The sequence below is a fragment of the Astyanax mexicanus genome, chromosome 19 (assembly GCF_023375975.1).
Source record: "Astyanax mexicanus isolate ESR-SI-001 chromosome 19, AstMex3_surface, whole genome shotgun sequence".
NCBI lineage: Eukaryota > Metazoa > Chordata > Actinopteri > Characiformes > Acestrorhamphidae > Astyanax > Astyanax mexicanus.
Window position 1 is genome coordinate 25730138 of NC_064426.1, and position 26003 is coordinate 25756140.

Here is a 26003-nt window from a genome sequence, read left to right on the forward strand (position 1 = left end):
TCCGCAGGGTTCAGCTACTGCCTCGCGGTCATCAGCCACTGCCAGTAGCAACAGGACAGGGATAGTTGTTGTATTTACTGCGGTTGCTAAAATACGTGCCATAAAACATCGTTCAGTGTCCATAACTCCACTCTCTCTTATTGTGAAGCAGCTTGACTGACAAGGAGGGTCCCCAACAAGCACTTCCTGTGTGATTTCTTCCTTTCCGTCAGAAATCGCAGTTTGTAAAAGTGTTTCAGTGCTGGTAAAAGTGTTTTGCGTCTTGTAAATTTGTTTTAAGTTTTGTAAATTTGTTTTTCTGAAATGTAATGTTTTTTGCCCATGTAAAAAATGTTTTTTCTTTGGTAATTTTGTTTTCTTGAATGTAATTATTTTTTGTATGTAAATTTGTTTTAATTTTTGTAATTTTGTTTTCTGACATGTTAATTTTTTTTGCACTTCAGGGCCACCGTAGTGTAGAGATTAAGGAGGAAAGGATGGAAAGTAAAGGTGTAGAGATGATGAAGGAAAGGATGGAAGGCAAATGAAAGAGATGAAAGAGAAAAGGGTGGAAAGGTGGAAAAGACTGCAGTCAAGACCCTTGCTTTGGAAGGAAGACCAGTGAGAAGAAGATTAGAAGGATACACACAGCTCATTTCATATTTCAGTCAATAATACATTTACAATATGCATAGCTCTCTTCACACTTTCTACATTTTCTCATTCTTTTTTCTTTGGTTCAATAAATTTTGAATATTTAAATTCCTTGTCTCTGAGTTGTTTTTCATTATTGTATTGTAACGCTCAGTACATATCATAAGTTTAGTAATAATATTCAATAAGGCATAATTATTTTTTTTGTTCTAAAGACTAGGACAAATCTGTTCCCATCTAAAAAATTACAGTCACATTTTTAGTAAATGAGGAAATGCATGTCTGAAGCCAAAAATATCCCTATGTAAAGGTAAAAAGTATCAACATTGAAACACCTTGACAAAATAGCCTGAACTACGGTGAGAATTACATTTATTATCATCCCTTAATACAACTTAAATATAAGATTTGACTATTAAAACCAGTAAGTAACTATAATCTAACACAGTTAAACTAGAGTGGAAGGAATGTGATAACATAATGATGAAGAGCTGGAGCCCCCACCCCCATCATGACCACTTTCTACAGAGGGAGTCTCGGGTCTAGGACCAGCAGACTGCGAGACAGCCCCATCCATCAGGCTGTGAGGATGCTGAACTCTCTTCCTGCTCTACCCCCCATCCCAATCCTGACCCCACACCCTCCCACCAACACAGTACTGAAACTCTGCAGTAGAACACACACAGTACTGTAACTTTTGTAAAAGGACCTGCACTACACACCCAATACCTGCACTACTGTTACGCTGCACTGTCATACACACTTTAATTCCCCAAGAACTGGGAACTTTAAGAACTTTACCAGCCTTAAGCTAGATACAACATTTGCACTACTGTTATACGGGTTCTATTTATATTGTCACTTGATCTTAATCACCATTAATATTGCACTATTATCTTCTGTCTCACAAATGTCTATTGTGTTTTTGTTGTATTGTACATATAGTGTCTCCCACTCATTTAGATTATATTTTTATTTCTTTTTATTTCTATTTATATATCTATTTCACCCCCACCACTACTGCACCTTGTTCTGTCTCATGTATGTCTGTGTCCCTGCTGCTGTATTGTACACATAGTGTCTCCCCTTTTCTTTATTATCCATTATCTGTACTTGCTGTAAAATTGGGAAGGAGAGTAACGTAATTTCAATTCTATGTATGTCCTGTACATATGCAGCATTGACAATAAAACTACTTGACCTTGACTTGACTTGACCTTGACTTGATGATGCCAAAAAAATTGTAAAATAGTTTAAAAATGCATTTATATAAAATGATTAAACTAATATTAAAATACCAAAAGAGAAGAAAGGGTTAAATAAAAACGTGATATAAATAAAAAATATATACAATAATAAAAAGAAAAAAATAATAATAAAATTTTAACATTTAAAACCTGCCAGCTGATCCTAATCAATTGCAAGAATGTGTTAATTAATTATATTATATTAATTATATTGGTTTATATTTATCAGAGAAATGGTGTATGCTAGCATATAATGAAAATATTTTATAAATAAAAATAAATCAGCATATTTCCTGTGATACTTTTAACGAGGACCAATCAACTTTTTCATACAGCTCACATGATGTGTTTAATTAGGTTTGTCTGTGATGTACCTCATGGCTCTGTGGTAAACTGACATATTTTTAAACAACATTAGTACAAGTTGTAAGGCTGGCTCAACGTTTTTTGTTGTTTTTTTGTGGGGAAACTGTACTTGTTCCAGTATAATTAACTAAGCTAGAGTAGCTTAATTGGTCCATAATCACCATTAAAAATTATGGAGACAGTGTTTTTAATAAAGAGAGACAATAACTAATAATTAAATAAATGTTAGACAATATAAATGTAGAAACAGACAGGTCTATATTTTTAAAAATAAAAAAGCCTTCATTTATTTGCAGGGCCCTACACATTATGTGTAGTGAGCGTATAGCTAACGGCAGAGCGAGGCAGAAGTCCACAGTGACTGAACACACCAAACATAAAATTGAGTGTAGCCAGGTCCAGAACCAGAATTCACCAGATGATCATGTGATCTGTGGGCATGTGATAGTGTTTAGATTATTTGTTGGTGTTTGTCTTGTCCTTATAGCTGGAGGATTTAAAGCAAGTAGTTTTAGGGGATGATTATGGGGATGAATATATAACATAATACTGTGTTATCTAAAATTTGCTCATCAGGGCCTGACACATAAAGAACAATCTCATGGACATGAAGACAGCAACAGGTGGTTGGTGCTAGACCAGGACACCCACCAGCTGCTCAATTTCCTCCCTATAGACAGACTCATCACTCATCACAAACTTTATGATCTTTACAGATGAGATGGGGATACAGGGGATGGTGTAAAGACTGAATTGAAGGGGTAGTTTAAACTGCAGGAGCTCTGGCACAACAATATTAAAGGTTGAGTTACTGTAAGTATGAACTGAAGGGCGGTTTAAAGAGGGTTTGTAATAGCAAGTGGGATAGGACCAACCTATTTAACACTTTAATGACTGACTACAGGGAACTGGACAATCAGCCTGCTTGTGTTTGTTTTCATTTTCCTTGTTAACAAGTATGAAAACCATTGCATTAGCTTAGTTTAATATAGTTTCAGTAACTTATGACCCCTTGACCTCCTCAAAACAAGCATGAAAAATAACCAGTAGTGTGCCATGGTAGCTACCTAGATATTTTTTTTATTCCACATTAAATTATATAGCAGTTGCTTTACATGGCACCTTAAGCTGCTGTTTAATGTATAAATAGGTAGAATTATAAAAAAAAACAAGAAGCTAGCAAACAGCTAACTTTAGCTTCCTATTAAAGAGGCATGAAAAAACAAACAAGCAAATAATTACAAACAAGCATGAATGATTAAAAAAAAACAACAAGAAGCTAGCGAACAGCTAACTTTAGCTTCCTATTTCACAGGCATTAAAAAACAAACAAACAATCATAAAACAATTACAAACAAACATGAATAATTAAAAAAAACAAAAATACCGGCTGGATACCGGCTTGTTCTCTTTCCTATAATGTTTCATCATGTGTGACACAATATGTCCTCCTTCAGGATTTTGACAGCCTGAGGTATTGGGTCTGATACAACTGTTTAAGACGACATAAGACTTAAGAGAAAATGAACTGGGAATCAGGCGAAAAGTGGTATTTCACCATTCATATTATATTATATTACATGCTATGTCCACAGGGTCATTGTGGAAAAAATATGTCCTTCTTCAGGATTTTAACAGTCTAATGTATTGTGTATTAGAATTTGATAGTGTTTAAGACAACTTAAGAGATAATGGCCTGGGAATTAGGCCAAAAGTGAAAACAACGTTTTAATTCATCATCTAATTTTAAACATGCTGTTTTTTACTGTTAAAATGCGCCACCTGCAGGCGGCCGCATGTATGTTCAGCCAGCACTTAAGGTGGAACGGAAACCTGAATAAGACACTGGAGTATAAGAAGCTAACTTCAGCGTCGTCTTTATTGAACGTCTTCCGCTTTTAAGGTGGAGCAGAAAAGTATGGCGTCAAAATAGGGTCAAAAGTTTAGAGAATCAAAAGTATGATTCATAACCACAAAATTTACATTTGGAACCGAAATGACTAATATTGATATAAAAATAAAATTACAATCACGTCTTTAAACAATATTTATTATTGAATGCAGAGTTTAATATTCCGTTTTGTGTTTAGATTCATAAGAAATCTGTTTGTGGTTTCAGTATTTTTTCAGTTGCTTTTCAGACATGGTAAGAATAATACTTTAAAAATACAACTCATATTTACTACTGTAAAATACAAAATAAAGCTCTGATAGTAGTTGGGGATAACTGGCATTCAACTTCATTAATTTTATAATATTAATGGAACTTAAAGTGGAGTTATTCATAACTAAATTTTGGGAGATAATCCACGCCCATTACTCCACCCACTAGCCCTATTTAAACCCCCACTTCCTCTCCTCCTGCGTGTGGCACAACTTGGCATTTGCTTCGTATCGCACACCTCACCTGATTCGTCATGGATCTACAGCTCGCTGCTTCTGACGACGAGCTCTTCTAAGCCTCTGGCTCTTCATCCGCCGGCGCTCCCAGCCGGCCTCCTCGACTGCGCTCCGTGGTGTCCGTTCCGGCTTCCTCGGCGGGCGTCGCTTCCTCCGGCTCCTCGACCCGGTCTGGCCGCTCCCGCGAAGTTGCTCCGCGCGGTCCTCGCATCGCCGCCGGGCTTCGCCGGCTTCTCCTTCCCCTCGACGGCGGCCTTCGACCCCCAGGATTGGTTCCCGTCCTCCGGCTGCCTCTGCCGCTCCCTCGCGGCCTCCTTCTGCTTCTCCAGCCTCTCAGGCGGCTTCTTCAATTGGCGATTGGACTGTCTCTGGTTTGCAGAAGGCGCTCCGGTCCCGCGGCGTTCCCTTCGCCCGGTCGGCCAATAAGCGCTGCCTGTTTTCCCTCTTTCAGGCTTCCAGCCCTGGCTCCAGGCGCTCCTCTGCCCAGCCTGCTGCAGCCTGCGGCGAATCCTCCCCGGCGTTGCTTCCTCCTCGCAGCCGTTCCCGGCGCTCTGTCCCCGTTCCAGCGCCCCCTGCCAGCGTGGCGGTCCCCGCACCTGGCCCGGCGCCAGCCTCCTTCCCCGTTGGAGTTCCCTCTTCCTCGCTTCTGGGTGATCCTCCCCGTCCTCTCCTTTCCCTCCCTTCAGCTCCTGCCCGCCTCCAGTCTTCACTTCCTCTCCCCCCCTTCTCCTCTTCTCTGTTTCCTCCTCCCCACTCCGTCCCGCCTTCTTCCCACGCTGTTCCCCAGTCTTCCCTCGCCATGCCCCCGCCTTCTCTCACCTTGCCCCTGTCTTCCCTCGCCATGCCCCCGCCTTCTCTCACCTTGCCCCTATCTTCCCTCGCCGCGCCCATATCCTCCCTTGCCACGCTCTCATCTTCCCACGCTATCCCCTCATCTTCCCACGCCATCCCCTCATCTTCCCACGCCATCCCCTCATCTTCCCACGCCATCCCCCCATCTTCCCACGCCATCCCCTCCTTGATGGCCCGCCCACCAGCCTCTGAATTCATGCCTGCCTCTTCCCTCGCGCTGCCTGGGCTCCGCCTTCCGCCTCCTGACCTCTCCTACTCACTCTACACCGCCGCTCCAGCCCCGCCCCCTTTTATGGAATACCACCGCCTGTTTTCTGCTCGGGCCGCAGCCCGCCTCTTGCAGCAGAATGTCTCCACATACTGGGGCATTCTTGATATGGAACTGTACTGCAGGATCTTCGCGGGCCGTGCTTCCATTTCCTGTGGGCTGTGCGGGCATCCCTCTCACCCCGCCTCTGCCTGTTCCCTCGTGGACCCCTCATCTGGCCCGCGCGTGGCCGCGAGCTCTTATGCACGCTTCGCGGATGCCCCGGCCGGCCGCGCTCCCTCCCCCCAGCGCGTTGTCTCCGTCGATGCCCGCGGCAGACGCCTGAGTTTCCTGGGCCATCGCATGCTGTGCAACAATTTCAACGGGGGCGGCTGCTTCGCCTCGTCTTGCAAGCTGCTGCACGCCTGCTCCTACTGCGGGCTGGCTCACTCCCGCTCCGGCTGTCCCCGGCGCCCACCCAAGCACGGCGGAAGCTGACTGCTCCGCTTTCTGTCCACAACTGTCAACGTGCCCGAGCTGGCTTCGTGCCTCTCCGGCCATCCCGACCCCGTTTTCGTCTCTCATCTCCTGGATGGATTTCTTTTTGGGTTCTCGCCTGGTCTAGCTGTCCTGCCTTCCTCCTCCTGCTCCTGCGCTAACCTCCTTTCAGCTGAGGCCGAGCCGGAGGTCGTTTCCCGGCTTCTGTGCAAAGAAGTTGCGGAGGATTTTATGATCGGCCCTTTCTCTTCTCTCCCGTTTTCCACCTATCGCATTAGCCCCATAGGCATTGCCACGCGCAAGTACTCGGGGAAGAAGCGCATCGTCATCGACCTCTCCGCACCTCACGGTTCTGTTATACCATCCATCAACAGCCTGATTCCCAGCGCCGACTTTTCCATGTCGTATGCTTGCGTGGACAACGCAATCTCTCTCATCCGCCTCCTCGGGCGGGGTACCTGGCTGGCCAAGGCGGACATCGTATCTGCTTTTAAAATCGTCCCCTTGCATCCCGATTTCTGGCACCTTTTCAGAGTCCGTTGGCGCGGGCGATATTACTTCGCGGTCCGCCTCACCTTCGGCTGTAAGAGCAGCCCTAAGATATTCGACTCCCTAGCCGAATCGCTGTCCTGGATCCTCCTCAACGTTTATCGCATCCCGTACGTCGTCCATCTGCTGGATGATTTTCTCGTCCTCGATGCCCCCACCTCTCCTCCAGCCCGATGCATCACCCGACTGTCTGCAGCTTTCGACCGTCTGGGTATTCCTCTCTCTCCCGACAAAACTGTCGGCCCTGCTACATCTCTGGAATTTCTAGGCATTACCCTGGATTCCGTTTCTCTCCAGGCTTCCCTCCCCCTTGACAAGCTGGTCCGTATCAAGGATGCCCTCTCTCTATTCCTTGAACGTCAGCACTGCTCCAAACAGCAGCTTCTCTCTCTTTTGGGGCATTTAAATTTCGCCATGCGGATTATTCCCCAAGGCAGATCATTCATTTCTCATCTTCTCACGCTGTCTTCTTCCATCACCTCTCTCAACCAAACAGTCACTCTGGACCAAGCCTGCATGTCTGAATTGCGCTTCTGGCTCCTCCTACTCTCCCACTGGAATGGCATTTCTCTCTTTCGCCTTCCAGAAGCGTCGGATCACCCCGACTTTTTTCTCTTCACTGACGCTGCCCCCTCCTTTGGATATGGAGGCTATTGTGGCACCCGTTGGTTTTTCTCTCCCTGGCCTCAGGAGCTCATCGAACAGTCGGCTACAGACGGCGACTCCTCTGCTCTGCGGGAGTTATATCCCGTCATCGCAGCCGCCGTGCTTTGGGGCCATCTGTGGAACAGAAGCATCGTCTCCATCCATTCCGACAGTTCTACCGTTGTACACATTATCAATAAATCCAGATCCAATAATCTATCCATCATGCTTTATCTCCATCGTCTGACTTGGTTATCCATCATACACCAATTTTCTCTCCAAGCTCTACACATACCTGGCCTTTCTAATCCCACTGCTGACGCTCTCTCTCGTTCCAACCTGCAGAAATTCAGGACCTTGGCACCACATATGGACCCTCAGCCCACTCCGACTCCACCTTATTCCGATACCATCTTCCCGCTCTAGCCACATCCAGCATGAACCAACTCACCACCGCTTCTCAAGATCTCATCATTGACTCCGTATCCCCTAACACCTTGTCCACCTACTGGACCGGTTGGCAGTGTTTTAAACGTTTCCACCACATCCAAAACCTTCCTTTTCCTTCTTTAGACCTTCACACTCTGTCCTCCTTTCTCACTTTCTCAAGCATTCATCTTTCGATCCGCTCCTCCACTTTAAAAGTCTATCTGTCTGCTATCAACTTCTTTCTTATTCTGCTATTAGGATCTCCTCATCCCTTTTCCAAACACCACCAAATATCCCTACTTATCTGAGGAATCAGAAGACGAGAGCCGCGTTCGCCCAATCGACGCCTCCCCATCACTTCCCATATACTGCATTACTGTCTTTTTACGCTCCGCCACAGTTACGCTGCTCCCTCCATCTGCGCTACGCTTGAATCTATGTTTCTCCTCGCCTTCTCCGGCTTTCTCCGCTGCTCGGAATTCACAACTTCCACTACCTCCCATAATCCTGCTTTTCACCCCTGTCTTTCTGATTTATCTATTTTGGACAAAAGAACACTGACCTTCAGAATTAAACGCAGTAAAACTGACCAGCTCGGCATTTCTGCCCCTATCTATCTTTTCAAACTTACTTCCCCTCTCAGCCCCTATGAGCCCATCACTGCGTACCTCAGCCACCGTCCCACTCACCAAGCTTCTCCAGACGACCCTCTTTTCGTCACAGAATCCAGATCACCTGCCACTCGCCACTGGTTTCATTTTCATCTTAAGCAAATTCTCTCACTCAGCGGTTTTAACCCTTCCTTCTTTTCAGCCCACTCTTTTAGAATCGGCGCCGCATCCACAGCATCTCACCGCGGTTTACCTGATCACACAGTAAAAATCCTCTGTCGCTGGACCTCCCAAGCTTACCATGGATACATCAGAACCCACGCAAGCGACCTTTTAGCTGCTCACGAGCGCCTGGCTTCCCTTACTGTCTAATTTTGGGGCTTCAGCTTCTCGCGTCCTTGCGTAGCTGCCCCGAACTCTAGCCCAAAATATCCACTGAGTTCGCCCCCTCTCCTCTTTCTATCTTATTCCATCAGGGCGTGGGTTAATACTAGCAAAGTGGAGTTATTCATAACTAAATTTTGGGAGATAATCCACGCCCATTACTACACCCACTAGCCCTATTTAAACCCCCACTTCCTCTCCTCCTGCGTGTGGCACAACTTGGCACCCGCCTCCTCCCCATCTCCCACCTTTTTCTCTTTCTTCTTCTTCTTTACCTCTCATCGCGGGGGGGGGGGGGGGGGGCTTCAGCTTCTCGCGTCTTTGCGTAGCTGCCCCGAACTCTAGCCCAAAATATCCACTGAGTTCGCCCCCCCTCCTCTTTCTATCTTATTCCATCAGGGCGTGGGTTAATACTAGCAAATAAGTTGTATTAGACCCCAAAACCTGCAGCCGCTGCGGGTTTGTCGATGGGTTCTGTTCAGGTGTTTTATCCACACGGAGCGCTTACTAACCGGTTTAACCGTCTGCACGGTCAATCTCTCCGTACCCGGGGACACAGAACCGCTCAACGGGAGGGAGTAGCGTGATCTGCCTGAAGGCTAGCGGCCGGGCCGGGCCGGGCCGGGCACTGCTACTGAGTCCTTAGCGCTGCTTTAAGACCTGGTCGCTGCTGGCATTGTTAAGCTAACGGCTCAGAACCAGCCAGAGTCACAGCGGCGGCACGGCGTTAAAAACCTCCTGACCCTGCAGTGGAAAAGCTTTCAGGCTTCAGCTCGCCTGTGATCTATAGTTATGAGACGTTTCGCCATTTTTCCACAAACCATAAACCGCGGGTCGCACGAGAAGATGCTCCGCCCTTTAGCCACGCCCACTGGGGGGCTCCGGTCTGCTTTCCCTTCCAAAACGTGCCACAGGAAGTGTGCTGCTGAGGGATGAGAGGACCATTTGAGCGAAGCTGTCCATTCACTTCCATTCATTTCGGGGTGTCTTTGAATCAATAATAAATGTATTTCCAAGCCGTTTTCGACTATGACACGGCCCATGTCGTTTTTTACAAAGAACAGATTTTCTTTCATTAGATCCATAAGATTAATAATCTGTTCATAGCTTTAGAAAATAACGTTTTTATACAACTATGCTAACGATGACGTGAAAGAAACGCGACCCAAAAAAAAAAACATGCTGTAATGTTTGGAGAAGTTGCTCCTTTTAATTCAAAAGTACGGAGCCGATTGCCGTTGAACAGGGTCAAAGTAACCTTTTATTATGGAAATATAATAATACTACTAACAGTGATAATACATGGTAGATACCCAGATAGCCACCGAGTGCTGGCCCAGTATTGGGCCTTAGCTGGTTTCTGACTGTCCTCAAAGGTGGCCCAGAACCGGCCACCGGACTCGGCCCAGTGTCTTTTTGAACGTAGGACCAAGTCTGGGCCTTATTCGGTTTCTGACTCCTCAAAGCTGGCTGAGAGTCGGTCACCGGACTCGGCCCAGTGTCTTTTTGAACGCAGGACCAAGTCTGGGCCTTATTCGGTTTCTGACTCCTCAAAGCTGGCTGAGATTCGGTCACCGGACTCGGCCCAGTGTCTTTTTGAACGTAGGACCAGGACTGGGCCTACACTGGTTTCTGACTGTTCTTGAAGCTGGCTGAGATCCTGCCACCGAACTTGGTCCAGTGCCCAACACAAGTTAAGCAAAACTTTTGTAACTGAAGGTACTTTGTCTTTTACTGTTGGTGAATTTGTTTTCTAAGAACTAGGAGGTTCAGGAACCTACAATGTTATTCCTACTACTACAAGCTACAAGCTATTTGTACATAAAATTTATGTAAATAACCACTTTGTACATCAGTACATCAATATGATTATTATATATTATTATAGGAAACACTAATAAGGAATTTACCATTGGTTTAAATAGAGTATTCTGTTTACTCAATTAGTGTTAATGAGAGAAAAACTTTGTCTGGAAGCTCAAAGAAAGACATAAAACAAAGATTTATATTAAATTTACGTTTAATTCATAAAGTTTACATATTTAAAAAATAAAGGGAAAAAAAGAAAACAGAAACAGATTACAATTTGCAAATTCTTTTTAACTCATTCAATTGAATACACTACAAAGACAAGAAATTTAATGTTGCAAATATTCACTCATTTTGAATTTGATGCCTGTAACATGTTCCAAAAGTTAAGACAGGGGTAACAACATTATGCATGCATTATGAAGACCAAATACGAGAACGAAGACCCCGGACTGTTTCTTTAACTAGCTGAGCTCTGCGGTACAGTTAAAAAGCTCCCCACGACAGTGCTCTTACTGCCTCTCCCTATTAGGCTACAGAGGGGCATGTAGTGTTGTGTTACAGTGTTTGTTGTTGCGCCGCTAAAGTATGGAGGATGAAGAAAAAGAAATCCAACTGATTTGAAAGAATCAGGAAAAAATTGAATTGTGACCCCAAGAATCAATTTTGAATCGAATTTTGGGATTCCCAAAGATTCACAGCCCTACTTTGTACTATGAAAAACATTGGTTTAATAGGTTCGCCCAAACAAAGGTTTGGCACCTGTGGACTTCTTGTTACTTTTTACCGTATTTATTTTTATTTGTATCTGTTTTAATACGTGGTACCTTTGCCAAGTAAAACTCAATATTAACTCAACTTAATATTGAGATGATTGGTTTTAAGAAATTTGCATCGGCCTAAAACATTTTCACAGTACTGTACATATACACACATACTGTATAGGTTTTTGTGTGTGTGTGTTTGAGCTGTACTATGGAGGACTAAAAATGACATAAGTATAAATAAATAAATGCAAACATAAATGTAGAAATAATAAATATATACATGAATAAATGAATAAATAAATAAATGTTGAAATAAATAAATAAATATATAAATAAATGCACATATAAATGAATGAATGAATGAATGAATATTTGCATAGGTAAATAAATAAATTAATACATTTCTTATTTATTTATATATTTATTTATATATTTACTTATATGTGCATTTATTTATTTATTCATTCATTTATTTATTTCAACATTTATTCATTTATTTATTTCAACACTTATTTATTCATTCATTTATATATTCATATTTCAACATTTCTACATTTATTTATTTCCACATTTCTTCATTTATTTGTTTATCTCCACCGTCCTGTACTTCCGGTATCAGTGAGACAGAACAAAAGGGACGGCACAGCAACATCGCGGCTATAACCCCTACTGCAGTAACAACTGCTGAAAATGAATGAGGGTCAACAGCTTAAAAATGTCGCCGCTGCAGGCCAAGGCAGGAGCAGTGTCACTACCCGATCTGTACCCCCTGCCCGATTTGTTCCGCGCATGCACACGCATTGCAAACTGAGCAGGGGCACAGATCAGGTAGCCACGGCTGTTACACCAGCCGTTGTGCGCATGCGTCAACAGTTTTCGGCTCTGTGAGGTCGCTGCTCAAGCTTAACTTCCGTTTTCTGAATTATAGATAGACTGATAGGTGTTTAAACGAAATATTTCGAAAATCAAACAAAATAATCTATTAAAATGTATGTATGTGGTGTTTTTTTTTACATATGCCAAGTCTGTAAACTACTTCACATTTTATTAACTTAATTACACCTTTAGCGATAAGATTAACATCTACATGCTCAAGTATCAATTTATAATGCTTACCATGAATTAATGAATGAATAAATTCATAAATAAATAGAGCCAGAACACAATAATTCGCATAGGCTAACTAGCAGTTTATCTTTCTGTAATCTAGATAGACTGGGAGATATAAATAAGTAAAATACAAACATCAACTAGAAAATAATGTTCTTTGTTCTTGAGCAGTTGATATATAAACTGTGCATTTTATGCTTTGTCAAATTTAGTATTACAGGGTGTATGAGGCATTTAAAAAATTTAATTTGTTTACCATTATAACAAACCTGTTTGGGTTATATCCATTATATGGGGTGGTGGTGTGGTCTTTGACCATTTGTAGTATTCCTCAAGCTAACAAAGAGTTTATTAATAAAAAACATTTATTTTTGCTTAAAATACACAGCAGAATGTTTAGAAATGGGAACCAAATACCATGTCTCTAAATGTGGTCCTGTATCAATATGCTACTAACCATTAAAAATAAGGTACAACACATTTATCAAAATACCAGTTTATTTTCTTCTCAGAGAAAGCATGAGAGCAAAAAGCAAAACAAAAGAAAAACATCCCTCTCAACACACAACCACCCAGCCACTCCCACCCTACCTCACCCCACCTCACCCCGCCCCACTCCCACCTCACCCCGCCCCACTCCCACCTCACCCCGCCCCACTCCCACCTCACCTCACCCCAACACACCCCACCCCACCTCAACACACCCCACCTCACCCACTCCCACCCCACCTCATCCCAACACACCCAACCCCCCCGACACAAACACCCACCACAACACAAAAACCCACCCTCCCCAACTCAAAGTACCCCGACACAAACACGCAACCACCCACCCAATTAAAATGGTAGTCACAATAAATAAACATTCATACAGATATTTCAAACACAGGTAACTGTTTTTACCTTCTGCTGTAGTTAGGACCTGAAAGAAACAACTCTTCAGCCTCTTGTATAGTTATTCCCTGTAGTGTAGACATGGCTTGGGTGATGCACTAACAAAAGGGTTAAAAAAATTAAATATAAATTATAAAACTGCATTATAAAGATTCAGCACTGCAGTGCAGTGATTAGAAGTGATTATCAATGGTGGTGGTGTATGAGGTGTTAGTGCATGTTGTGCTGGTACAGTGAGTGGATCAGATATATCAGTGCTCCTGGAGTTTTTAAACACTGTGTCCATTTATTGTCTCTCATTCTATTAGACACTCCTACCTATCTGCACCACAGTGTATATGTAAAGTCAGATAGAAGCTCTGAGTCTGTTGCTGCATAGTTGGTGCTGTCAATACTCTAGTCCTTCATCAATGCTCACTGGATGTCCACCGCCGGTGGACTATTCAGGTCAAGCAAGTGAAACTGAGGTGTTTAAAAACTCCAGCATTAGCGTTAGTATCACTGCTGAAAATGACCCAATAACTGTCTGAGAAAATGTATTGTGGTTATCATGGTCTCACAGTACTACTCTATTGGATTTTAAAAAAAGATACATTTGATTAAATTTTTTATGTAACTTAAGTCACAACAGGCTATTTAACATTGTTAATAGATATTTACTGCATACCTAGTAACCTTACCTCTGGGAACAAAACATCCAAAATGAACTGCACTTGATCCTCAATGTGGAATTCTACTGGTGCAGATTTCAGGACATCCTGAAGATAGAAAAATAGGGAGTCCTGTTCTTCCTCCGAGTCCAGGTACACTGGCACCCGTAGAGATGATCCCTTCTGGATTCTGCTGAGCCACTTCGAAGGCTCTTTTCCACAGAGTACACCCTTAGGTCAAAAGGCAAAGTGCCAAAAGCACTTCATCAAAACATGAGCAAACATTTAACATTTCTAGTTGAATGTCAAAAGTAGTTTATGTTAAAAGTTTTGGACTATAAATCCACATTAAAAAAAAAAAAAAAAAAGTCCCCCAACACATGGTGACAACAAGCATGAATTATAAGGCCTTTTGCTTATTTGCTTATAACACTGTAATGGTAAAACAATGTGCAAATTGTAAATAACAAACATTGTTAATGTGTGACAAACATACCAACAAATGTTGCCGGACTCCATGGTCTTGTACAGCAAAGTCTACCAGCTTCTTTTCTTGGGCTGTGCGGTTGACCATGGTTTGCACATGAGGTGGAATGTCTGAAGTGATTGACCTAGATACCCTAAAAAGTGGCTGAAGGGTCCCTTGCAATAGCCTGCTAGCCCTGTCAGTCCAGAAAGCAAACCTCTGGCCATGTCTGTTGAATCAAAAAACTTAATCAGCAGGTAATCAAATGAAATAAAATGCAGAAAAGGCATGAATACTTTAGCAGAGTGGCCTTACCCTTCAATCTGAAATCTTTCCATCAGTAGGATGCACCACCACTGGCGGATTAATGGCACATCATTCTAAAACATATATAACAATGATCAGACAATTGGGGTGGGGTTTGAAATATTTTTTCTATATTAATAGATGCAACTGACCTCTGTGAAGATAAATGGGGTATTGGTGCAGATACAGAGGGCATACTGTAAAAAAATAAATCTCTCTATTATACCCAATAACTCAAAATGCTGCTTATCACAACTTAAAAGGATGCTTACAATGAGTATAAGGATGCCACAGTAGTTCCCAGAAGTTTGTTGAGGGAAGTGCTGGAAACAAAATATTAAATATTACTGTTAAGTAAAGGTGTTGAACCAATAGAAACAGATGTAGACAAGTGCTTCACTAAAGTAAGCTTAGGTTCCCCCTTACTGAGTTACTGCCAAAAGCCATTAATACATGAAGTAGATGTGCTGAAGATAGAGATTGTGTCAAATTGTGTAAAATAGACAGAAAGTCCCTAGGTCTGGACAAGAAAGAATGTATGGTGGAAAGAAGACGAATGAATATAGCAAAAAGTATCAACTGGTGGGCTAGTCATGGCTCAGTTTCCCAAAATCACAGTAGAAAATTCTCTTCAAAAGAAAATATCTATAGTCTTACATTACATTTAAGCCAACTGATGTCCAGAGTTTTATATAACCCAGTAAGAAAATAAAGAAAAGGCTTTACATCAAAACTTCTGCCGGTCTTCTCTGTCCAGGGTCTTGGGTCAATCTGGCCTGCAATATGTCTGCACATAAAATGGAAAAAAAAATTAATTATGGACACACACTTACTGAAACCTATAGTCATACAATTGTTCTCCATGGTCTTGTTTCATAAAATGAGACCTAATCCTACAGCCATCGAACAAGGCTTCTGCGTAAACATAAAACAAAAGAACAAAGCTATAAATAAGCAGCCATAGAACAAGGCTTTTTGTAAATCATCAGCCATAGAACAAGGCTTTTTGTAAATCATTAGCCATAGAACAAGGCTTTTTGTTAATTTTCAGCCATAGAACAAGGCTTTTTGTAAATCATCAGCCATAGAACAAGGCTTTTTGTTAATTTTCAGCCATAGAACAAGGCTTTTTGTAAATCATCAGCCATAGAACAAGGCTTTTTGTAAATCATCAGCCATAGAACAAGGCTTTTGTGTAAATCAGCAGCCACAGAACATGGCTCTTGCATAAAATATTATTGGTAAAAGCCACTGAACAAGGGCAACTTTTTCCTCTCTCTTAACCTAAATATCGTTTTGTACGAGTCATCTCCAAAACCACCAGGGAGTACAGAATCTAGAAAAATGATCTCTCTCTCCACAACCAGTAAAACCTGCAATGGACATATTTCAAAATGATAAGCTAATCAACAAACTTCATTCTAAAAATCTGAATATCTATTTTTTGAAACTGTAACTCAACACATAGCAAATAGTGATCCAGTTGATTCTGTTGCATACTCCATGCAGGGAACAAAATCGCATCCTTGGAACACAGATTGTTCTGGTGTAGAGAAAGAAAATGCAACCATTCAACTACTGTGCATTGTACAGAAATCATTGCATTAATGTGCAACTGTCTGTCTGTGTGTGTGTTTAACTTCACTTTACCGGTAAACTTGAGAGTGGGTCCACATTCATCGTTTTCCATGTGGGAACCACATACATGTCAGCAATGTAAACATCTTTCCCCTATTTACAACACAACAAGATTAGCAAATGTATACAAGTACCCATGAAGAAGTATACAAAATAACAATGTTTGAGCTTCTGTAATTAATTACATGTTTTTGAGCAGCTTCTCTGATGATCTTAAAACATGCATTCCCAATCTAGACGTAATAAAACAAAATAAAGGCATAAATTACACACAAAAAAAAACTATTTCTGTGCCTTTGAGCAAGCATGCTGCAACATGAATATACTTACAGTAGACTCCATGCACTGATTTAACCCAAGACTCCACAAGTCCTCACGTGTAAGACAGATATTGTCATCTTTAACAATCAATTCTGCTGCTGGAAGGCTTTTGTCCAGGACATATTTCAACTGCAATTAAAAGAGTTAGCAAGGGAGGGGGGGTGAGAATGGTGTGAGAGTGTAAGTATGTGAGAGATGGTCTGAATATACGATTGCAAAAAATTATTGGTAGTGTCTAACAGTGTGTGAAGGAGAGTGAAATTTGGAATGGGCTAGGTGGAATCATCCCCTACCAGTTTTTCCTGGAGAGGACCCAAGTCTTTTTCCCATTTCTCTCCAGAAAAAGCATAAGGATGGTCTGTTGCTTCATCAGGTGTACCATACTCATGGTCCTGAAGTGACACACATGGAACTGCTCCATGATCTGAAGAGACAATAAAAAAAAATTAAGTCTAATATTAATAAAATAAACTTTACAATATACACCTTACATGTCAACCATTACAAAAAAACACTACTTAGCTCTTACTTTCCAACCTGTAGAAAGGCCTTAGCCGTGAGACATTGATGCAACATCGAGTCCCATTATCTTTCACCACTGATGCCACACCCTTTTTAGAGATACTATCCACAGTGAAAGGACCTTTGTGGCGGTCAGCAAGGGTGCCAGGACTGATTGTGCTCATAAGCTTTCTCTTACGGTTCCTGTAAGACTTTTGTTGTCTTTTCTGCGCATTTTCAATGTTGCTAAACACCTGAAAAAAAAAAAAATTACACTTTACTACATGCCATTGAATTAAAAAAAACTTCTGTGGTCAGACTACATGAATTTGGACCTAACCTTCTCATTTAAAATTTTCATTTCATTTACTCGGGTGTCAAGATCATCTTCTGGGTCAGCAATTTTAAAGTCTTCTCCCATGGGACAGGCGTTCATAACCTCTGGCAAATGAGGGTGCCGATGGAAGAATAAGAAATACGGGGTGTGCCTGGTTGAAGACTGGTTAAAAACAAATTAAGTTATCAGAAATAAAACATTATATATCGATTACATTATATATCGACCATAATGAATGTATAATGAATACCCACTTGCTTAGCAGTTAGTACCATACACAACTGCAGGTAAATGGATGTCCCAATCATTATGGCTTTCATTTACATACTTCCGCAATACACGTTTGACATTTTGATTTGTTCGCTCATCCTATATATATATAAAAAACAACAACAATTAAAACATTTCCTAATTTTTTTTAACATTACAGGGAAATGTCAAATAAAATTATGTTGAAAATTACCTGCCCATTTGTCTGAGGGTGGTAGGCACTTGAGACAGCATGTTTGATTTTCAGAGTTGCAAAGATGTTTTCATTCAGCTGTGTGCAAATCATCAAAAAGGAAATACAGTGTGCATAGCAGAATGTCAGAAAAACATGTGTGCTAATTAAGATAAATATCAATGTTAAGAATTCACATTATACTAGACTTTTACCTCATTAACGAACTCTCTCCCTTGGTCAGTAATAATTTTCTTGACCATGCCGAACAAGTAGAGTGTCTTTATGATGGCTGCTGACACTTCAGTTGCAGTCTTATTTTGCAGTGGCTCAGCAACAACCCACTTTGTATATAAATCAGTCATGGTCAACACATACTTGTTTTTTTGACCAGTTTCTCGCAGTGGGCCAATTAAATCCAGGCCAATCACCTCCCATGCAGCCTTCACCTAAACACATATTTTCCATTACCTTTCAAAACATTTATTTTCTCTATTAAACAAAACAGAATTTGGAATACCTTAATAGAATGTAACACTGGTGTCCCCGTCTTCATGGGGTCATTTAGTTGGCAGCGGCGACAACACTTCACCTAAAAAAAAAAAAGAAGAATTAAGTTGGGACAGTGTCTAAACATGTACAAAAAGTAAAATAAAATGCATATCATAAATACATATTAGAACAAGGGGTGTGCTATATAATTTCGTGCACAATAATATTTGTCGTTACATTACTTTGTTTTTGTTACACTATTTTTATACAAAATCAGAATCTTGGTAACTATCTATGAAAGATTTCTTTTGTTTCTACTGAATAAATAATATGAGGCTGAAGTTGGTTTGATATTCGCAGCTGCCGCTTCACTGAACCACCGTGAACTAAAGGGAGCGTTCACAAACTGTTCCGCATATTATATTTAACACCTCACATATCAACACTGAAGGAGCTATAATGAAGAAAAGCAGTACAGCTGTTTATTAACTATGTAAATATACATTATGTTATAAAATGCAATTTTATATACACGACCTTCCACTTATTTTCTGTTCTAGTGTAATTCATTCATTTCCTAAGTAGAAAACATCTTAAATAGAGAATTAGCCTCCTACCTTAAGGGAAAACCTGGCATTAGCCTGGCCAGAGCTAACTGTTAACTGTAAAATATTTATTTTAATTACTGAATATTAAATTAATAAATTTTATATATAATTAAAAAAATACAATAATATTTTAAAAGCCGTTGCGCTCAAAAAAAAAAATCCAGTGTGATTTTAAGATTTTTTTCATCTTGGGCCAGACCAAATACTGATACTGATAAATGATATGAAATTCTAGTCTCCTATTTTAAGGAAAACCTAGAATTAGCCTGGCCCGAGCTGATTTTATACTGTAAAATGAATTAGCAACATAGCATACACAGCCATAATGCAGCAAAAAATTTAATATAAGCTGATGGTCCAGTACGATTTTGAAGGATATTTAATCTTGGGCCATGCCAAATACACATGATATAATGAGTTTTAGTCTTCTACTTTAAGAAGAACCTGAAATACTTTATACTTTAAAACGAACTGGCAACATGGCATACAAGCTATAATGCACAAACATTAATGAATATAAAGCCAGTGATTCCAGTGCGATTTTGTGAATACTAGAACTCTTCATCTCATGTTTATTTGTTCTGGTCCAAAATGAAAAAGTCCTTCAAAATCATACTGGAACGTCAGCTTAATATTCAATTTTTGGTGCATTATGGCTCGTATGTCATGTTGCTAATTCATTTTACAGTATAAAATCAGCTCAGGCCAGGCTAATTCTAGGTTTTCCTTAACATAGGAGACTTCAATTTCATATCATGTGTATTTGGTCAGGCCCAAGATGAAAAAATTATTTGAAATCACATTGGAACATTAGCTTTTTATTCATTTTTTGTGCAGTATGGCTCACAAAGGTTTTTAAAATATAATTTTATTAAATATTTTTTTCATTATATATTAAATTGTTAATTATATATTCAATAATTAAAATAAATATTATACAGTATACAATTAGCTCTGGCCAGGCTAATGCCAGGTTTTCTCTTAAAGTATGAGGCTAATTCTCTAGTTTAGATATTTTCTACTTAGTAAATGAATGAATTACACTAGAACAGCACGTTAAAGTAAAACTGGAGAAAGTAAGTGATGGAAGGTAGTGTACATACAACCAAACGAATCAGGAGCTGCGAATATCAAACCAACTTCAGCCTTGTATGAATAATACTGTAATATTTATACTAAATAAAACATTTATATGTACTGTGTTGCAGTTTTACGCTCTGGAAATAAATAAGAAATTGTGTTATAACTTCACAACATACCCACTCAGTTACATCTTTCATTAGGGTAGGCCAGAAGTATCCAGCAATCACCCTGTCTCTCGTGCCTCGTACACCGTTGTGGTTGCCGGTGCCGGAGTTATGGCACTCCATCAAAACAGACCTTTTTTCCTCCTCAGTACAAACAACTAGTCTCATATACGTTTTATTTGGTCCAGTGTAAAACAATCGGTTGTCTGCCGAAAAAAAAACACGTTTCATATTTAATTACTTATTGATATAATAAAATACTCCGAGCTAAATTAGCTAGCATAGTTAACCTAGCTATACTAACTAGTTCACATAACGGGACACTTCGCTTCCTCAGCTAACGCAAACCTTTCTAAAATATGATATGATTTTAACTTACCTTTTGCTATGAAGTTTTCAGACACACGCCGCATTTCCTTGCACATTTTTTTGTTGCATGGTGGAGTAAATGTTCCACTTAAAATGTACTCTTTCAGAGCTCTGTAAAAACTTAAGTCCTTCATTTTGAAACCGCGTTTTACAAGCTGTTTGCGACAGTGTGAGCGGAACCACAACTTGGCATTGCCTACCTGATCTGTGCCCCTGCTCAGTTTGCAATGCGCATGCGTGCGCATGCGCGGAACAAATCGGGCAGGGGGTACAGATCGGGTAGTGACAAGCAGTAGAACCAAAACTTTTGCAGCTCAAAAACCAATCCTGCTTTAGAGCGAGGATAGGACCGCCTACCTAACTATCATACAAATGCAGAAATACAGAAATAAATAAATTAATAAATGTGGCAATAAATCAATAAATAAATGTAGAAATGTTGAAATAAATGAATGAATAAATAAATGAAAAAATAAATAAATGCACATATAAATGAATAAATAAAAATAAATATAAAAAATTAGAAATGTATTTATTAATTTATTTATTTACCTATACAATTATTCATGCGTGTATTTATTTTTTATATATTTATTTATTTATTCATTTCTATGTGTATTTATATATGCATTTATTTATTTCAACATTTATTTATTTATTCATTTATTTATTTCAACATTTATTTATTTCTACATTTATATGTGCATTTATTTATTTATTTATTTATACGTATGTCATTTTTGGTCCTCCATACTGTAATACTTAAATATATAAATACATCTACATTAATTATAAGGAAAATGTGTTGATTATAAAGATTAAAATAATATAAAGACAATTAAAATAAAGATAATTTAATAATTCATTGATGTCTCCTCCTCAGTAAATTTATATCTTACTCCCTGAGAGCATTACACACCCACCAGTATAGTTTTTCTTATTTATATTTTCTGAGTAGGCTCTAAAAGCAAGTTATACCTTCTCTACACATATTTAATTGTACGCTTGTTTCTATAGATACAACTATCAACTAATAGAATCAAAGTACAGTAATAGTTTAATGTTAAATATGTTTATTGCAGTCATATTTACAAATATAATGCTGTTATGTTTTTTCTTTTGTATGACATGACCATTTTAAATTCAGCATCACATTCTTGAAATAAGTACTTGGAAAATTGGGCACCAGCAGAAGCGAAAGTAGGGGCAGCAACATTAAAACATATTAATTTACTGACAATAATAAAATGTATCTATGATTTTCCTATTTCCTTTTTTGCCAATATAAAACATGAATAATTTAATTGCTCTGAAAAGCTCCACTATTTTACTTAATGTTGTTAAATTCTCCTGTTGTGTCTAACAGGATAACTGTGTGTGTGTAATTTAATTTTAAACTTTTTCAAGTAAAACATTTTTGTCTCTAGTATACTAATATACTGCATACACAAACAACTTCTAGTGTGATTTTACAAATTAGAGAAATGTTGACTAAAGCTTATTTGGTAGTAGTGAGTGTGTTTATATAAAAATGTGCTAGCTAAGTTAATAACATACACTTTTAACGAAGTAGCAGAGTGTGCAGGAACTCTGGAATAAACAATACAAATAAAGATTTTTTTTATATTAACTCACAGACACAGCACCATTTTATTTAACTAAAAAGCTAGCTAAAACAAACATTACACAGTGACTTGTAGAGACACACAACCACTAAGTTAACCTAGCTGACTAGCTAGCTAATGTACAACATCTAAACAAAAGTTCTGTGGAAGCATTTAGGTTAGCTAGTAAAGACCAATTCGCTAGCTAACTACCAAATTGGTTAACTAGCAAGCCTAAATGCTTTTACAGTATGTATGTTTGTAAAAGCATTTAAGCTAACGCTAGCAAACTGGCTGGTTTCTATCCTAGCTAGCTAACTGTTTATAGCTTAGCTAACGTAAATACCGAAACAGTACTTCTGTTCTGGCCTTGTACACTAGTTAACAATTTGAATTTCAAGTAAAAACATACTTTTTGGTTGTCTGTTAGTAACTGTTATAGCAACATTAACATTTACATTAACATGAAATGTGTTTAATGCTACATTCTGAGATAATTTAGCTTCAGATAATATCACCTTGATATGCTGCTAAGTTAGCTAGCTTAGCTAACTGAAGAGGCAACACAGATAGGGTTATAAATCATATTTGACGGCCAAAATATTTATTAAGTCAAAATAAATTATATTTCAAAAAAGGTACGTAATATTAGTTAGGTTTCCTACCTACCTACAAACTTCAAAGGTTTCAGGATAGCTGACAGTTGAGGAACGTTGTAATGTTTGAGGAATCCGCGCGCCAAGTGCTACGAGAAACCGCACGGGTTGAACTGGGCTGATGCGCAGGGGCACCAAGGTAAATATCATCTAGATTCATTTACACTCTAAACGTGATCACACGTTTGGGGTGTGCGCGACGGTTGGTTTTGGGGTCTAGGGATGCTGATCGTGTGTGTGCGTGTGTGTGCGTGTAGCAGTACTATAACAGGCTCTGTGTGTGTGTGTGTACTATAACAGGCTCTGTGTGTGTGTGTGTGTTTGTGTGTGTGTACTATAACAGGCTCTGTGTGTGGGTGTGTGGGTGTGTACTATAACAGGCTCTGTGTGTGTGTGTGTGTGTACTATAACAGGCTGTGTGTGTGTGTGTGTGTGTGAGGAGCAGCATAACAGCGGGAGTAAGTATTCTTACTGACAGGAGTCATCTATAACTGTAAATAAAAAGAAAATATACAAGTCAGCTTTGGTAGAAAAGTGCTAACAGTAGGGAACAGTCAGTTTTCCACTTTGTTAGTGCAGTGCTGGTACAGGGTCGTCTGCCGTATTTGAGCCAGGACACACCTGTGTTCAGAGAATCAGCAGGTTAGGTGCGACAGTCGTTCACCAGCACCAAAACGACTGCTCAGTGACACTGATGTAGAACACTCAGAAAGTGACACTGGGCCAGCTGTGGGCCAGAAGTATTTTTCTGCTTGCGACTCTAAACCAGCAGTGCCGACTTAGAAACGACTCCGGGCCAAAGTCGCTGGCTATCTGGGTAGTTAGATAGTAATAAATAGAAGTAAGACAGGCCATGAGATTTATAATATATAGACAGAACTATATTTTATATTACACATTTATTTTTATCATTACAGAGTTTCTAAATGCTAAAAACTATGAATATTCTTCAGTAAATCCGTGGACTGATATTGGCTATCAGTTATTCTAGTTTATACCGTCTGTTCATTCAATAAAAGCCCCTTTCTGGGACGGAATGGAGCTTTTCTCACTGTGGAGTGAATAGTTCTGTGCAGCTCCTATAAACAGTGCGGTTGTTTGCACGGCACGCGGCAGATTCGCGTCATGCTGGCGCCTGCGCAATCTCTCTCTTTCCCGGTTAACGCCCCACGAGAAGCCGATCAGGAAGTGACACGATTGCCCTCACCTGGCTCCGTTGAAATCAGCGGGATGGCTTGGTCCAGTTAATATATGCTGTCAATGCATTACACAGATGGAGATGCGCTGCTGTGAGCGAGTGAAATTACCGTAGTGGGCGGGGCCTTTTTTTTTTTAGCAGCCAACAACAGACTGTTTCCCACCCACCCATGAAAAGAGGGTTTGAACTAATTCAAAAGAGCAAAAAATACTGAAAGCGCAAACAGAGAGAAGCGCAACTGAGCAAAAAAATACTGAAAGCGCAAACAGAGAGAAGCGCAACTGAGCAAAAAAATACTGAAAGCGCAAACAGAGAGAAGCGCAACTGAGCAAAAAAAATACTGAAAGCGCTAACAGTTTTCTTATGAATCTAAAACACAAAACAGAACATTAAACTCTCCATTCAATAATAAATATTGTTTGCAGACATGATTTTAATTTTTTTAATATCAATAATAGTCCATTCGTTTTCAAATTTAAATTTTGTAGTTATGGATTAAACTTTTGATTCTTAAATATTTTGACGCCATAGAAAATTTGTATGTGGAAAGTTTGTAGAATAAGCACAACATAATCAGAAATGTACAAAACACATAAGGCACCTCACATACACTACAGCCGTAATGTAACATATAGGCTTTTAAGGTGGAAGGAAAATATGTTCAACTCTATCTTGTGGCTGGTAACCTTCTGAAGGCCTTCCCAAATTGACTTAATGTTGTTATAAGCAATATTCTTTTTTTGTAGCTTGAACAAATTTGTATGAAGTAATTTATTTTTGCTTTTCTGCAGCCTGTATTTAGCTCTTTTTTTTGTAGAAGATTCTGTTCTGTTTAGCAATACTGAAACCTGAATGCAGTCTGAGATTAGCTGAAATGTTGGCTGTGATTTTTTGTGTGTATTTATGTACAACCCTGTTGGCAGTTCTAAGTTTGTCTTTTTAAGTCTTGAATTGACTTGACTTTTTCAGACTGGTCGGTACTCAACATTGCGGACCAAGATCAAAACCCCACAATACCTTACTTTTAGGCATTTCTACAAAATTCACTACTATTGGACTTACCATTAAATTTCTCCAGACCATATAATGTGCCATTGTCCCAAGGCAATCAACAATCCTCACCTCATCTAACAGAGATCATGTTGTTTTTAACTCGGAGCTACTGTGGCTTATGCTTTAAAATTATTTCATCCTCATAAGCTGACACATGATCTTTCACTTCACTCTCACCTCAGGTGCTTACAGTGCTCATGAACACTAAAAAAGATGTTGCACTTTAGTGCCATAGTCTTGACAGTGTAATACGACATTTGGGACCAGCATGTCTTTGGTACTCGAAATGATTTGCATAATATAGCTATTAATACATGTCCCTCCTGTGTGTGTGTGCATTCCCCACAAAGAAGCTAACTAATTAGTATCAGTGTGCTCTCACTATGCTTACCTAAAACTGGACAGGATGATATCATGTCTCTTTCTTTCAGAGCACACTGCGGATGTGCCAGGGAAACACAAATGCCAGGGCTGAGCGAAGGGACCTTGGCAGTTTTTCAGCGTTCCATACCACAGCAGTTGTTAATATACAAGTGATGGCATGCCGGCTTACTGAAGCACACTCTCACAACAGGTGGTGGATAGACACTGTGTACATTTTGATAAGCATTTTTCATTAATAGTGGTGTGATACGTCTAACAGGAGAGGCCTAAAATGCATGGCAACATGCTCA